At 41.6% G+C, this 17,412-nt stretch overlaps 1 protein-coding gene across 1 annotated transcript in view; it reads left to right on the forward strand.

The window, feature by feature from the left end:
* Positions 1-6,486: 6,486 nt before the first annotated feature.
* Positions 6,487-17,412, forward strand: part of SERPINB5 (serpin family B member 5) — a 50,246-nt gene continuing 39,320 nt past the window's right edge. Inside the window, exon 1 of the mRNA XM_082259936.1 lies at positions 6,487-6,635. The gene's annotated coding sequence lies outside the window, so the exon portion shown is untranslated. The remainder of the gene's footprint in view (positions 6,636-17,412) is intronic.

The raw sequence follows: 17,412 nt of genomic DNA on the forward strand, positions 1-17,412 counted from the left end.
TGATTAAAATAGGAAAACTTATGGACAGCACTAATCTAATCTGTAAACCTGAAGCAGGAGCTAAATTGCTGATTAATTTGAAGCTCTAAAAGTTTGGACATTTTCAGACATGTCTTCAGTTACACATCACCTGTACTTGAACATGATGACAGATGTTTCCTTTTAGTTTGAAGATGTGCTGTCTCAGTATACTAAAGCATTCACAGATATGTAAGAGAATCCTGTGTGTCATTCATACGCACCCAGTTGACATTCCATAGCAACATTGTTGTTCCTAAAAGATGTAATGAATCATTGACTTACAATGTAGATCAAAATTGCCATTTACTCAAAATGTGTAAAATGAATGAATTCCCCAATTATGTCTAAACCTTTACTTATATGATCAAAGTATTGCTACTTATGTAAAGAGTGTGAAAAGCTTAAAAACAGGAAGGGCTATACTGAGAATTAAAATATTTTTAGTCAAGTGGAAATTGATTGCTAAAGTATCTTGGACTTTGAGAAACTAGGTGCTTGAAATGACAACTATGGATAGCACCATGTATATTCCAATAGAAAATGCACAGATCACCAGCACTCTAGTAGTGTTCTTTTCACCACTTTTTTTGTGAAAAAAATTGTCACTTGAGATATTCTTCCAATGCTTCTGGGCCTCCCATGATAATTCCCCCAAGGCGATAGAGTATAATATTATGTAACTAATAGTAGGAAATGACCGTGCAAGAATTTAATGCATTGACATCATGTTTTGTGTGATGATTGTTTTTAAAGTTCATAGGATTTGACTCTTATTCAATATATTCATAGTGAAAAAAAAGGTTTGGTAGGTGGGTAGGTCTGGTACAAGTGATGCCATTGCCAAAAGAACCATAGGCAAATGGTGGCATTGAGTGGGTCGCTGTGGTCTGAAATGCTAATTTCCACATTGACAGATGAGGTATTTCTGTCTGATAATGCAAATTTCTATAAATTTTAGCTCCTATCTCACATTGGTTGATTAATAGATAGTTCCCTTTTCCATTCAAAGAAATTAATCATCAAAGACTTGGTCGCTTCACCATGCAATTATAATTGCATACCAACTGTGTTCTCTTAACATTCAATTATCCTCATTAAACCTTTTTACTGAAAGAATCCTTAGCTTTGATATAGCATATCGAACAGTTTCATGCTAACTATGGGAAAAGCAAAGTGCCCACCAATGGCAAGCTATCCCTACTTTTGGTCATCATCAGTCAAGTTCCCAAATCAAGATCCATTATTGTAGAATTTGCCAAGCCCAGTTCTCTTCTAAATCTATCATATTGTTATTCTCTTAGCTCTACAATTTACATTGGATGGTTGAGTTCAGCTATCAATTCTTTCATCAGTAGGGTAGCATTTGTCATCCAGTGCCTTGAAATTATTGTCCTAGCATCCAAGAGGAAGAATTGGAGTTGTCATGTATGCTGAAACAGTTCCTAGTATAATCGATAAAACTTTGATCTTAGATGAGATCTGCACTATATTGCCCATCACCTGTTTATATGTGTAGCACTGCCCCCTAGAGGACTGCTGAGAATAACACCTTCTGGATTCCCCTGGGTTACCCTTAGCAACTGACAGCAGATAAACAGCAATGAAAGTTCTTGGCTCAGTCAATAATCAATCCAGGGGATGTTGTTTTTGTGGTTTAAATGAGAACTTTGATAGGAGAAGGGATGAGTGGGATACTCCAACTATTAACTATTCACAGTCTGAGGGACAGCCTACTTTAGAGTGCGGCAAGGCCGTTGCTTCACTTTGCCACTAAGTGAAGATACTTTAAATGCTCCTGTGTAATATTCTCTTCAGGGTTTTAAAACTGGCAGACCCCTTTTTTCTCAATACCAGTGTGCTGACACCCGTCCGCTGACCCTAGCTTCTGGAGTGGTCTCCTTCCTGGTAGACACCTGGGCAAGTTCCTCTGTACTCACTATTTTTCCAGAGTCACCGTTGCTTCCAAACTCCACTTGTTAGCATCCACTGGACCTCTGGGTTCAGCCACACTTTCCAGTTCACCAGGCCAACTGCCTGTGACCACCTTACACAACTTCAGAGGAGGAGACAGCCGTCACCCTCCTTCTGGGACTTGGCTTCCCACCAAAAGACCCCCTGCCACATGTGCCCTTGGCTTTTATAGCCTATCCCAGGATGAATCTATTGACACAGAGTGGGTGGCCCAGGCCCCGCCTCCTGTTCGCTCGGCAAAGCATTTCATTGACAGCAGCAGGAGCCAATGTCTCTGGTTACTATCAATCTGCCCAGGAAGGAGGGAGACAGTGGCATAATGCTGGATAGGATCGGGCTCAGGTAAAAAAAAAAAAAAGGGGGGGCTGGGCGGGATTCTGAAGCACAGAAGGTTTTTCACCTTAATTACAAGGAATATAGGCAAACTGGTAGGATAAGATCTAGCAAGTTTTTCCTCCAACAGATTCACCTGTCTAAGTATCTGAAGGTTGTTTACTAATCTGCAGTTTCCATATTCACATGAGGAAGGCAGATTATTATTTCCCTTGATACCCATGATGTTTTCTACAGCATGGAATGGCCTTACCTCATAACAGTCCTGCATACATTTGGCTTTGACCCTAATTTTATTAATTGGGTGAACATTTTATATACTGTCCAACAAGCAAGAATTACAGTTATTACTTCCATCTCAGATTTCCATCTCAGACAATTTTTCATGGCACCAGACAGGGTTTTTGCCTCTCCCCAGCTTTTTTCACTCTTATTTTAGAATAGCTGGCTAGTATGCTGAGAAATTCTTTATAATTTATGGCTTTCAGATGAATTAATTGCAAGAACATGTTTTTTATGTTGATGATGCCCTGATTTATCTGGGGGACCCTAATCAATCTTTATTACATTTATTGGCTCTGCTGAGAGAGTTGTGGGGATTCTCAAGTTTTAAGGGCAATTGGGAAAAGTCTTTATTTCTTCCATCGGACCCTGAAGTGCTCACCCTACCTCTCAACTTAAAGTGGTTCACAAATTTAAATGCCTTGGCATAGTGCAGACATGTCCAACCTGCGGCCTAGGGGCCACATGCGGCCCAGATCCCCAGGCAATGCGGCCCACTGCCCCCTGACAATTTTTTTTTGCTGGGGAGAAACAAAGTTGGGTCGGGGGCATGGCCACAGCGGCTTCTAACTAACGGTAGGCATTCTCTAGTTGTGTTAAATTAGTGCGGGGGGTGCGGCGGCATTTTACTACTTATAAACCTTAACTATAGAATATTTTTTATATGCGGCCCAAGAAAATTTCTCTACACTCAATGTGGCCCAGAGAAGCCAAAAGGTTGGACACCCATGGCATAGTGGTACATATTTCAATCCAGCAAAAAAAAAACCTAACAATTTTTGTACTGCATTTGGACACTCTCCTCACCAAGACCAAACAATGGATAAATCTCCCACTCGACCTTATGAGTTAGGTGAATCTGTTAAACATGCATTTTCTCCCTAAGTTCTTATATATTCTGGCCAACTAAGCCTGCACCATTCCCCAGAAGTATTTTCAACAATAAACTCTAATTGTACTTCCGTTATATGGAATCAAGGTACCCCCAGAATCTCTCTTACTACCCATCAACTGTCATCTGAGCATTCCGTTACTTCCATCTATACTATTTGGCAACACAATTGATTTTAAGAATCTACAGTCAGAATACGCAATCCCTCACCAAATTCTCATACTACTATCCACCTTAACATGCAGTTATAAGTCAGTTCAAAAGGGATATATATATTTTTTTACACAAATCCCATTAGAGAAACTTTTAATGTCCTAGATAATAGCAAATGTATTTCCAAATATTATGCTACATTTTTCTCTGCTAAAATAGACCCAACTTCTGTCATTTGAAATAAGGGGCACAATATGTTGCCTCAACTGTCAGCAGGAAACTGGTGGACTTTTAATACATCCTACATGCCCTTGGTTATCTCTTCTAAAGACAAAATTATCCAACTAATCTGGGAAATTATTAAGGCTGCTATATTTCTATGCATAAAACTGCCTATTGACCTGGAAATTATCCTCTCCTCCATCTCTTTCAGAGCTGAAAAACTTAATTCTGCCTTTCCTGTATACCAGCTTATATATACCACCAAGGGTTCCCCCAAGTGATTTGAGAACATTTGGGGTTTATGGATACATTCTACGCTCACTATGTGGGCCACTATGGTTGTGCCAGGGGACCCCATAATTATCTGCATATGCTATGTACTTTTTTCGGCTGTAATTTTTTTCACCATGGCTATTGATCTTCTTGTCACCTGAACTCCGAAGGACAAAAGTTTGTGAAATTATGTTTATTGTACGCTTTTAATATGTCTGTATATATATCTAAAATGTAATAATCAGCATCTAAAAAAAAAGAGGTTAAAGGTTTATATATGAGATTTTATACTCTACTGTTGATAGAGGGTTGCTAGGGGAACTCAGGCCTCAACTATTAACATTTTAACTAGTAAATATAATTTCTTTCAGTCACAATGGGCTATGAAATATACATATAGGTGCAATCAGGTTATTAAAATAGGAATAAATGCACATTGTGTGGTCTTGTTTGCTTTGTAAATAAATGTCTTTACTTAGTACAGATCAGGCAATATCACAAATAAACTAACCTCTTTTTAACCACTTTAGCCCCGGAAGATTTTACCCCCTTCCTAACCAGGCTCTATTTTGAGATTCAGCACTGCGTTACTTTAACGGACAATTACGCGGTCATGCAACGCTCTACCCAAACAAAATTTGTGTCCTTTTTTTCCCCACAAATAGAGTTTTCTTTTGGTGGTATTTGATCACCTGTATTGGTGGTATTTGATCACGCTATAAACTATAAACATAAAAATAGCGACAATTTAAAAAAAAAAAATAACAATATTTTTCACATTCTGCTATGACATTCTCAAAAAAAAAAAATTAAATCTAAATTTTTTAACATTTTAGGCCAATTAGTTTTCTGCTGCATATATTTGGTAATAAAAATTGCAATAAGCGTATTTTGATTGGTTTGCACAAAAGTTATCGCGTTTACCAACTACGGGAAAGATTTATGTCATTTTTATTGTTTTTTTTTTTTTTTTTAGTAATGGCGGCGATCTGTGATTTTTTGCAGGACTGCAACATTGTGGTGGACAGATCGGACCCCTAACTGACATTTTTGACACTATTGGGGGACCAGTGACATTACTACAGTAATCAGTGCTAAAAATATGCACTGTTACTGTAATAATGACACTGGCAATGAAGGGGTTAACACTGTTGGTGATCAAGGGGTTAAATGTATGCCTCATGCTTACTGACGTGTGTGTGTGTGTGTGTGTGTGGGGGGGGGTTCTGTGACAGACACAGAGATCGCAGTCTCAGCTTAGCTGAATCCTGTGATCTCCTCCTGTCTGTCACTGAGAAGACCCGTCTGCTTTGCTTACATAACGATCAGGGAGGGAGGCGGCAATCGCTCTCCTCCCCCGGCCCGACTCCCGCTGGGCCTAAACAAAGAGGGAGCGGGGCTCCGGCGGCGCGTGCGCGCCACCGGAATCACATGAACTCCAGCGACTTAGGTCTACGTCTCTGGACCCAGGAGAGCAGGGCCATCTTACCGAATGGGCACGCTGGGCAGTTGCCCGGGGGCCCCACTTGCCTGGGGGGCCCCACCTGCTCAGCAACCCAGCCCCAGGCAAGTATTAGTTCCGATTCCCATGTGCATCCCCCTGCCGAACATAGCAGGTGGCAAGTACCTGTCGGTCCTGCGCTGCTGTCAGGCCACTTGGGCCATTGAGTGAGAGCCCACAACTGCAGGAATGCCTGTCCACCTCCCTGGGAACAGGCACACACAGGACTCCAGTCTGTGTGTGTGTTCACCAGACCCAGCCGCCGAGCTTGGAAGATGTCATTAGCCTGGCACTGCTGTACCAATACATATTGCCTTATCGAAAATTTGCATTTTTATTCTCGTGGGGGATTGTGTAGGGGGGGCCCCGTGCACTGTATTGACCGGGGCCCTTTAATGCTCTTAAGATGGCACTGCAGGAGAGCCGCAGTGCCGCAGTAGGATTACTGTGCGCAGTTGGCAAGTGGTTAATACAATGCATGATTAAATCAAACAATGGATAAGCACAGCTGGGAACTGTGAGGGTGTGAATATTTTATAGACGTGACTAAGTGCTACTGCGTTTCATTTATTATGATACTTTTTTAAATAACAGGACAATAAAGTATGTTTTATATGGATAATAATGCGACTTTGGGGGCTCATCTTTCATTTGTATAAAGTTATTAGATTAAAGGAGTCTAGGAGAAGTGGATCAGATCCTGTATTTCACAAGACTAACAAGAGGCAGTAGGTTTCATGCATGAGCATGTTTCAACTTCCAGCGCTACAGCTTAATCAAGCCACTACCCTGCTACACTTTGCAAATGCTGCCAATACTTATCATTTTTGTTGGGTAGGAATAGGACTGACTCATACCTGCCTCCATACATGTTAGAGGGTGTGTTTCCTATGCTCAGGCACAATTACAGCTTATTTCAGCACTTAGGGCAGCTGAATTCTAACAAAGCTCTTTCTGTCCTGCATCTCTGAACTACGAAACGATCAGGTAAGCAATGCAAATATTCTAAATTTTGAACACGTATTTTAACATTTTTATTGTTCCTCCTTTAAAATCTAGAGTGAATATGTATTTATTATGAAGAATAGTAGAGGGGGTTGTCTTTTGCAGCCAGTCTCATATTGACATTGATATAGTTTTAGATTATATTTCTGTGTCCAGGATTTCTTCTCTATCATTTCCAGATTGCCAAGAACGCCTAACAATAATGTGAGCATGTTTTTCCTTATATGGAGTAAAGTATGAATATGTGAATACTTGGATATGTAAATGCATTTCCAGTATGTGAGATTCACTACCTTTTCTGAAAATTACATATGAATAGAGGAATGAATGAATGCAAATCACAACAGGGTTATATATTTAACTGATACTATGGGGGGACATTTAATGTTTCGGCATCCTGTTATATACAATATACATATACAATAGTGACACAAATCATATTGTAATTGAATGTTATTAAAAATGACCTTTCCTTTTTCAATCTGCAGCTCTGTAATTTTCTGAAATTGCACAGCAAAATGGCTGCCTGGAGGTGTTCTGTACACAAAATGTGTACAGAAAACCCCCAAGATATGTAATTTTCTGCTTGTGTGATTGACTCACTGATTTTCCCAGAAGTTTTCTGCTTGTGTGATTGACTCACTGATTTTCCCAGAAGTCTGCACTAAGATACAAGTCAAATCTCAGGCATCCCCTGCAACAAAAATGTATTTTTTAGTAATATACAGTACTTCCAATAGGAAATCACATCCAAAGGGATGCAGGCCCGGCAATTTTCCTCATTAGAGCTTTGCAGGTGCAGCAGCTGGTTGATAACTAATGGTGCTTTTCCACTGCATGGAAACCGAATGGTTCGGCTCACTTTTGTGCTTTTCCACTGCATGGTACTACATGGTACGGTGTTGGAACGGTTCGGTACGGTACGGTTCGGTACGGTACGGTGCGGCGACGCTTTTCCATTACATGGAACCGAACGTTGCGGCTCGCTTAAACAGTACCACCTCAGTTGTGGTTCCAAGAGGGCCGTACCGGTACCATATCCCACAATCCTTTGCATGCAGCCTTGACTGTTTGTCACTATTAGCCACTGATTGGTCAGAGAATCATTGTTATCCCACCAACTTTACTTTAGTGGAAAAGCAACGTACCATGCGGTACCATGCAGTGGAAAACCAAACAGAGCCAAGCAGGGCCGAGTGGATCCGAGCCGGTACTTGCAGTGGAAAAGTGCCATAAGATACCACTGCCATGAGACTCACTTTTGCACATGGGTACAGACAAACATACAGGGATTTCTTCAAAATAACAAAAGCAACAAACAAGCAACAAAGTTTGTCAAAATCCTTGTAATGTACATAGATCACCCAGAGGATATTGTTTTTTTCTCAACAAGTGGAGTTACACTTTAAATAAACCTAATTATACTTGTGCAACACAGGTTTAAAGTGGTATTAATCCCCAAACCAAATATGTAATCTAATGCAGTTTACCAATCATGAGATGAGGTGGCTGTATGCATTTTCTATTTGTAGGCTGTCACTTGTGTCGGGTACCACGATTCATGACTGGCTGCTATACACTTCCCACCAGTCCTTGGTTCATGACAACTTTTCTCCAACTCCAACCTTTTGTAGTGGCCTTTCGTTATACCCCATGTGTGCTTTACAGGCTCTGTTCTTCTGATTTGCCAAGTACCACTTGCACCCATTCAGAGTAACTTCAGACCAAGCTCAAGATTCTGGTTCATGAACTTAAACATTACCTAAAACATTTAGGTACATTACAGTGGTTAATTGCAACTCTGTCCATTTCCTAACCAACTATCTTGTGGCTGCCCAAGCTTACCAGAAAAGGTGACAGTTCAAAACTGCCAGTGTCCAATGCTGGTGAATCCCTTATGGTGGCAGATGAAGGTTAGGTTCCTCTCAATGACATGCACCTTCCAACCCCAATGCAGTCCTGTTCCGCATAGGACCCTGAGCCCAGCTCTATCCATGTATATACAGTATCTCACAAAAGTGAAAACACCCCTCACATTTTTGTAAATATTTTATTATACCTTTTCATGTGACAACACTGAAGAAATGACACTTTGCTACAATGTAAAGCAGTGAGTGTACAGCTTGTATAATAGTGTAAATTTGCTGTCCCCGCAAAATAACCCAACACACAGCTATTAATGTCTAAAGCGCTGGCAACAAAAGTGAGTACACCCCTAAGTGAAAATGTCCAAATTGGACCCAAAGTGTCAATATTTTGTGTGGCCACCATTATTTTCCAGCACTGCCTTAACCCTCTTGGGCATGGAGTTCACCAGAGCTTCACAGGTTGCCACTGGAGTCCTCTTCCACTCCTCTATGATGACATCACCGAGCTGGTGGATGTAAGAGACCTTTCGCTCCTCTACCTTCCATTTGAGGATGTCCCACAGATGCTCAATAGGGTTTAGGTCTGGAGACATGCTTGGCCAGTCCATCACCTTTACCATCAGCTTCTTTAGCAAGACGTCTTGGAGGTGTTTTTGGGGTCATTATCATGTTGAAATACTGCCCTGCGCCCCAGTCTCTGAAGGGAGGGGATCATGCTCTGCTTCAGTATGTCACAATAAATGTTGGCATTCATGGTTTCCTCAATGAACTGTAGCTACCCACTTTCGGCAGCATTCATGCAGCCCCAAACTATGACACTCCCACCACCATGCTTGACTGTAGGCAAGACACACTTCTCTTTCTACTCCTCACCTGGTTGCCGCTACACACACTTGACATCATCTGAACCAAATAAGTTTATCTTGGTCTCATCAGACCACAGGACAAGGTTCCAGTAATCCATGTCCTTAGTCTGCTTGTCTTCAGCAAACTGTTTGCCGGCTTTCTTGTGCATTACCTTTAGAAGAGGCTTCCTTCTGGGACGACAACCATGCAGACCAATTTGATACAGTGTGCGGCGTATATTCTGGGCACTGACAGGCTGACCCCCCCCAACCCCTAAAACTTTGCAGCAATGCTGGCAGCACTCATACGTCTATTTCCCACAGACAACCTCTGGATTTGACGCTGAGCATGTGCACTCAATTTCTTTGGTTGAACATGGTGAGGCCTGTTCTGAGTGGATCCTGTCCTGTTAAACCACTGTATGGTCTTGGCCACCTTGCTGCAGCTCAGTTTCAGGGTCTTGGCAATCTTCTTATAGTCCAGGCCATCTTTATGTAGAGCAACAATTCTTTTTCTCAGATCCTCAGAGAGTTCTTTGCCATAATGTGCCATGTTGAACTTCCAATGACCAGTATGAGAGAGTGAGAGCGATAACACCAAATTTAACACACCTGCTCCCCATTCACACCTGAGACCTTGTAACACTAATGAGTCACATGACACCAGTGAGGTAAATTGGCTAATTGGGCCCAATTTTGACATGTTCACTTAGGGGTGTACTCAATTTTGTTGCCAGCGGTTTAGACAATAATGGCTGTGTTGAGATATTTTGAGAGGACATCAAATTTACACTGTTATGCAAGCTGCAAACTTACTACTTACATTTTAGCAAAGTGTAATTTCTTTAGTGTTGTCACATGAAAAAAATATAATAAAATATTTACAAAAAATATGAGGGGTGTACTCACTTTTTGTGAGATACTGTATATAATGTACATATGCTCTCCTGGGCTTCCTGCGAGACGTCCACGGTGCTGCTCCTCTCGTCCTCTTCTTCTGACGGCGGCGCAGAATCATGTGTATACAATATATACAGTGTATATGTGATTCTGCTCTTTCAGGTAGGGGACTCACACGCGTACCACTTGCCATGTGATTAGTCGCAGCACAAGCTGATCAGTGCGTGACGGCCAATGGATGTCCTCCAGCACCCGCTGATTGGTGAGGAGAAAGACAAAACAGAGCTCTGCTTATGTAAACAAGGCAGAGCTCTGTCCTGTCAGCAGGGATGTGCTGGATTTTGTTTCTCTGCAAAGCAAGAAATAAAATCCAGCACATCTCTTAGTAAAAGCAACACATAGTAAACACTGGCTAGGCACACATTTAACCCTTTGATCGACCCTGGATATTTAACCCCTTCCCAGCCAGTGTCATTAATACAGTGACAGTGTGTATTTTTAGCCGATCACTGTATTAATGTGACTAGTTCCCACAAAGTGTCAGATTGGCCAGCCACCACAATATCATAGTCCCGCTTTAAGCCGCTGATTGCCGCCATTACTAGTATTACAAAAAAATCCCAGTATCAATACAGTAGTTTGTAGATGTTATTTTCACAAACCAGTCGATATATGCCTATTGGGATTTTTCACCAAACATATGTAGCAGAATACATATTAGCCTAAATTTATGAAGAAATTTTATTTTTAAATTTTTTATGGTATACCGTATTTTTCGCCGTATAAGACGCACTTTTTCTTCCCCAAAACTGGGGGGGGGGAAAGTTGGTGCGTCTTATACGGCAAATACACATTTTGCCTGCTGCCTGCTGAGTCCTGATGTCGCAATGGGGGCGGTGCCGGTGCATGCGTCAGTCACGCACCGTCACCGCCCGATCTCCTTTCCGCCGGACCGAGAGAGCCGACGTCAAAGAAGACAGAAGAGGACGAGAGGAGCAGCGCCGTGGACGGTTCCAGGAATCCCGCCGCCGTCAGAAGAAGAGGACGAGAGGAGCAGCGCCGTGGACGTCTCGCAGGAAGCCCAGGAGAGCAGGTAAGTGATTGAAGCCGACCTGTGCCATGCCTAAAGCACCACCTGTGCCATGCCTAAAGCAACACCTGTGCCATGCCTGTACTACCACCTGTGCCATGCCTAAAGCACCACCTGTGCCATGCCTGTACCACCACCTGTGCCATGCCTAAAGCACCACCTGTGCCATGCCTAAAGCACCACCTGTGCCATGCCTATACCCTCACCTGTGCCATGCCTATACCCTCACCTGTTGATATAAAATATTTTACTGCAGTATTTGGTTCAGAATCTTTTTTTTCTAGATTTTCCTCCTTTAAAATTGGGTGCGTCTTATATGCCGGTGCGTCTTATACGGCGAAAAATACGGTATATTTTATAGCAAAATTAAAAAATATTTTTTTTTTTTCAAAATTGTCGGTATTTTTTTTGTTTATAGCACAAAACGTAAAATGGTGATCAAAGTGGTGATCAAATACCACCAAAACAAAGCTCTATTTGTGGGGGAAAAAAATACATACATTTCATTTATGTACAGTGTTGCATGAACGTGGAATTGCCAGTTAAAGTAACGCAGTGCCATTTAGCAAAAAATGGCCTGGTCATGAAGGGGGTAAATCTTCTGGTGGTCAAGTGGTTAAGCCATTTTTTCAGTTTTGTATGGAGTGGTGAGGATTTAGACCCTTTGTCAGGTTAAAAGTTTCCCTGGCATCTAGAGCGATCATACTAATTACCCCTCAAGATTCCTCCAATTTTATAAGAATCCAGTAAGGCACTGGCTTGTTTTGATATATATATCTAAATAAAAAGAAATCTAAACTTTAAATGTTCTGCTTTGGCACTTTCCTCCTTGCTCATCTAGGTTTTTACTGATTTTGTTGTTGCTCCTGGGGAAGATCACTATCTCCAGGACTAAAATGCAGGGAAACTAGAAATTTTAGAGCTGTCACTAAAAAAAATAAAGGAGAAATCTTCCAATGGGGACGCTAGTTTCGGTGACAACTGTATAAGAGGGGATTTGCTTGACTTTAGGTAATTTTCTTTTTGTTTCCTATTGTATCTACAGGCCACAAGGTAAAGGGTATTCTATCCACTAAGACATAAATTACAGAAAAAAACCTGACAGTGGTTTTAACCTGTCTCTACTCCATCCTTAATTAAAAAAAAAAAAGTGTTGGCCTTAGATAAACTTAAAAAAATCTCTCCTAGGGTTCCTGTGAAATGGAACAGATAGGTAGATAGAAGTCCTATATGTAGTTAAAACGAAATCTGCCCAGGGCTAAATGGGCAAAGAGAGATTGTTCAGTCTTTCATACTTCTATACTTGACATTGTCTGGAGCTTCTTCCAATGTCTGCTCTGTACACCAACTTCTGCTGCTCTCTTTCTTGCCCTAGGCAAGCAAGATAATGAGGCGTCAACTAAAAATGGGTGGAGGACTAATGATGCTTAGATTACAGTTTATTGAGTCAGCATGGCAGATGGATAAAACTTTTGATAGTTAGCACAGCTTAGCTCAAGTGGAAGCCAAGGCATTTGACGTGGGAAGGTCTGGAGGGTAAACAGATCCAAATGACCCTCTTACAGTAAACCCAGCCTGTGTGAGGGCTTTTCAATTGTGATAAAATGCCAAAGCAATTTGAAAGCTGCAATGACCATTTTGCAATTTCAAAACTGTTAGTTTTGCAAATATCTTATTATCATACACTTACTGGCCACTTTATTAGGTGCACCTTGCTAGTACTGGGTTGGACCCCCTTTTACCTACAGAACTGCCTTTATCCTTCCTGGCATAGGTGTGTTGGAAACATTCCTCAGGGATTTTGGTCCATAATGACATGCTAGTATCACACAGTTGCTTCAGATGTATCGGCTGCACATCCATCATGCAAATCTCCCGTTTCACCACTTTCTAAAGGTGCTCTATTCGATTGAAATCTGGTGACTGTGGAGGCCATTGGAGTACAGTGAACTCATTGTCTTGTTCAAGAAACCAGTTTGAGATGATTTGAGCTTTGTGACATGGTCAATTATCCTGCTGGAAGTAGCCATCAGAAGATGGGTACACTGTAATCATAAAGGGATGGTCATGGTCAGCAACAATACTCAAGTAGGCCGTGGCATTTAAACGATGCTCAATTGGTACTAAGGTACCCAAAGTCTGCCAAGAAAATATCCCTCAAACCATTAAACCACCAGCTTGAACCATTGATTCAAGGTAGGATGGATCCATGCTTTCATGTTATTTATGCCAAATTCTGACCATCTGAATGTCACAGCTGAAATCAAGACTCATCAGACTAAGAAATGTTTTTTTCAATATTCTAATTTATTCTATTCTATTGTCCAATTTTGGTGAGCCTGTGAAAATTGTAGCCTCAGTTTCCTGTTCTTAGCTGGCAGGAGTGGCACCGGTCTGGTCTTCTGCTGCTGTAGCTTTTCCTGCTTCGAGGTTCGATGTGTTGTGCATTCAGAGATGGTATTCTGCATACCTACCTTGGTTGTAACAAGTGGTTATTTACATAGTTACATAATTTGAGCCGGTTCACACTGGGGCGACTTGTCAGGCGACTTGGTCGCCTGACAAGTCGCCATGGGTCGCCTGCCATAGATTAGCACAGGACCCGTTCTAATAGGAGCTACACAAGTCGCTCCGACTTAGAAAAAGGGTCCTGTACTACTTTGGGGCGACCTGGAGCGACCTGCATTGACTTCAATGATATGAAGTCCGTGCATGTCGCTCCGAGGTCGTGGTGCGCGCTGTGCACCGCGACTTCACAGGTCGCCCCGGCAAGTCGGGTCGCCTGTATGTGAACCAGGTTGAAAAAAGACACAAGTCCATCTGGCTCAACCAATAAAAAACAATAAAGAAAACACCACCATGCAATCTGATATACACAATCCTATACCCACAGTTGATCCAGAGGAAGGCTAAAAACCCCAGCAAAGCATGATCCAATTTGCTACAGCAGGGAAAGAAATTCCTTTCTGATCCCCAAGAGGCAATCAGATATTCCCTGGATCAACTGTACCTATAAATATTAGTACCCAGTTATATTATGTACACCTAGGAAAGAATCCAGGCCTTTTTTAAAGGAATCTACTCAGCTGGCCAGAACCACCTTTGGAGGGAGTCTATTCCACATTTTCACAGCTCTTCCTGTGAAGAAACCATTCCATATTTGGAGACGAAATCTCTTTTCCTCTAGATGAAAATAGTGCCCCTTTGTCCTCGGTGATGACCTTAAAGTGAAAAACTCAACACCAAGTTCACTATATGGATCCCTTATGTATTTATTCATGTTGATTATATTCCACTTAATGTCCTCTTCTCAAGAGAGAATAAATTTAGTCCCTCTAATCTTTCCTCATAGCTGAGCCCCTCCATGCCTCTTATCAGTTTGGTTGCCCTTCTCTGCGCTTTCTCCAGTTCCCCGATATCATTTTTGAGAACTGGTGCCCAAAACTGAACTGCATATTCCAGATAAGGTCCTACTAATGATTTGTACAGGGGCAAAATGATATCTCTCTCTCTGGAGTCTATGCCTCTGGTAATACATGAAAGGACTTTGCTCGCTTTGGAAACTGCAGCTTGGCATTGCATGCTATTTATTATTAAGCTTATGATCCACCGGAACACCCAGATCCTTCCTTGCTATGGATTACCCCTAGTATGTATGATGCATGCATATTCTTAGCCCCCAAGTGCATAACCTTACAGTTATCAACAATAAACCTTATTTGCCAAATATCTGCCCAATGAAACAGTGCATTGAGGTCAGCTTGTAAGCTGGAGACATCCTGTAAGGAAGTTTTTCCACTGCATAGCTTGGTGTCATCTGCAAAGACTGAAATGGTACTTTTAATCCCAGACCCTATATCATTTATAAAGATATTAAAAAGTAAGGGTCCCAAAACTGAACCTTGGGGTACACCACTGATAACCTTAGACTATTCAATGTAAGAATCATTACCAATACTCTCCTAATTCTTTTAGCCAATTTTCTATCCATTTTCAAACGTATTTTTTCCAAGCCTGTAGACTTTACCTTACACCCTACAGACGAACCTTACACATTAGCAGTGTGTGGGGAACTGTGTCAAAGGCTTTTGCAAAATCCAAGTATACTACATTCACAGTCAACCCTATGTCCAAGGTTTTACTTACCTTCTCATAAAAAGAAATCAGGTTTGTTTGACAACTTCTGTCTTTCATGAGTCCATGCTGTCTGTTGCTTAAAATATTTTTTTTCCAGCAAGAACTCATCTATGTGGTCTTTTTTTAAAGTCTTCAGTATCTTAGGGACTATAGAAGTTAAACTAACAGGTCTATAGTTACTTGATCCCTTTTGAAATATAGGCACCACATTGGCCCTACACCAACCCAGTGGTACTATTCCAGTCCTTAACGAGTCCCTAAAAATTAGAAACAAAGGCTTTGAAATCCCAGAGCTCAATTATTTTAGGATGTGTGGGAGGATGCCATCTGGTCCAGATGCTTTATCCACCTTTATCTGTCTTAATATTTCTGGACCATATCACTTTTTAGCCATTGTGGATCATTTGGGGCTGTGTCAATACATCTCTATTATGGTCATGAGCTCCCCCGTGCTCCTTTGTATACACAGTGCTAAAGAAATGATTTAAGAAATTTGTCTTCTCTTTGTTACAAGTCACCCACCCCAGATTATTTTGTAAAGAGCCTACATGCTCAGACCTGACTATTTTACTATTAATATATTAGAAGAATGTTTTGGGGTTTGTCCTACTATATTTTGCACCCTGTCATTCATTTTGAATTTTTACGTCCTTGATTTTCTTTTTACATATTCTGTTATTTTCTTTGTAACAATTAAACAATGATAGTATTCCTTCATTTTTATATTTTTTAAAAGCTCTTTTCTTATTATTTATAGCTTTTTTAACTTTGGCCATGAGCCACATTTTATTTTTAGCCTTAAATTATTGCCCATGGGAATATACTTTACAGTGAGTTTGCATACAGTTTTTTTGAAGAATTCCCATTCTATTATTATTATTTCAGGTACTTATATAGCGCTGTCAATTTAAGCAGCGCTTTTACATACAAGGAGTGTACAATCTAAAGTCCCTAACTCACATTCATACATACATAGTAGGGCCAATTTTTATACAGGATCCAATTAACCTACCAGCATGTCTTTGGAGTGTGGGAGGAAACCGGAGTACCTGGAGGAAACCCACGCAGGCACAGGGAAAACATGCAAACTCCAGGCAGGTAGTGTCGTGGTTGGGATTCGAACCAGCGACCCTCTTGCTGCTAGGTGAAAGTGCTAACCACTGCACCACTGTTCCGCCCCAATTTCCATTCTGTGTTCAGGAGAGCGGCCCTCTTCCTTGGAAAATTTGCTCTCTAAAGTTAAAGCGGAGTTCCGGCCACAAAATCGACATAATCGATTTTGTCGCCATCCGCTTCCTATTTGTCACCTGAAAAAGAAATGGATAGTTACGATTTTTTTTTTTTTTACTTACCTTGTTATTGTAGAAAAATATACTCACCTTTCTTCCACTTCCTCCCTCGGCGGCCCGCATCGTCACCTCCGGTTTGCAATGATTCCTGGGAGCTGAACGTCATCGTTCCCAGGAATCAATGCACCGGCACCGGCCCCGCTCTTCACTTCCGGTGCGGCACCGCATTCCCTGCTAAACAGCTTCTGGGCATGCCCAGAAGCAGTGGAGGAATGCGGCGCCGCACCGGAAGTGACGAGCGGGGCCGGTGCAGACGCATTCTGGGAGAAGAGGACTCGGAAGAGGACGCAGAAGAGGATCGCGCTGGCTTCAGCTGCCCACATCCAAGATGGCAACGCTGGAGAAGAAATTTTAAAGGTAAGTATTTCTTCTTGCAGGTAAGTGCTACCCGGGACAGTTCAGAGGCTATCCATTGTGGAATGTACTAGCCCTGACTGTCCCGGGGGTATTTTTATTGAAATTTTTTTTCGTGGCTGGAACTCTGCTTTAAGTGTTTTTATATTTCCTGTATGCGTTTGTTGTTTGCAGCTAACATTAAATGAAATCATATTATGGTCATTGCTACCCAGA

Source organism: Pelophylax lessonae (genome assembly GCF_965119305.1).
Source record: "Pelophylax lessonae genome assembly, chromosome: 5".
NCBI lineage: Eukaryota > Metazoa > Chordata > Amphibia > Anura > Ranidae > Pelophylax > Pelophylax lessonae.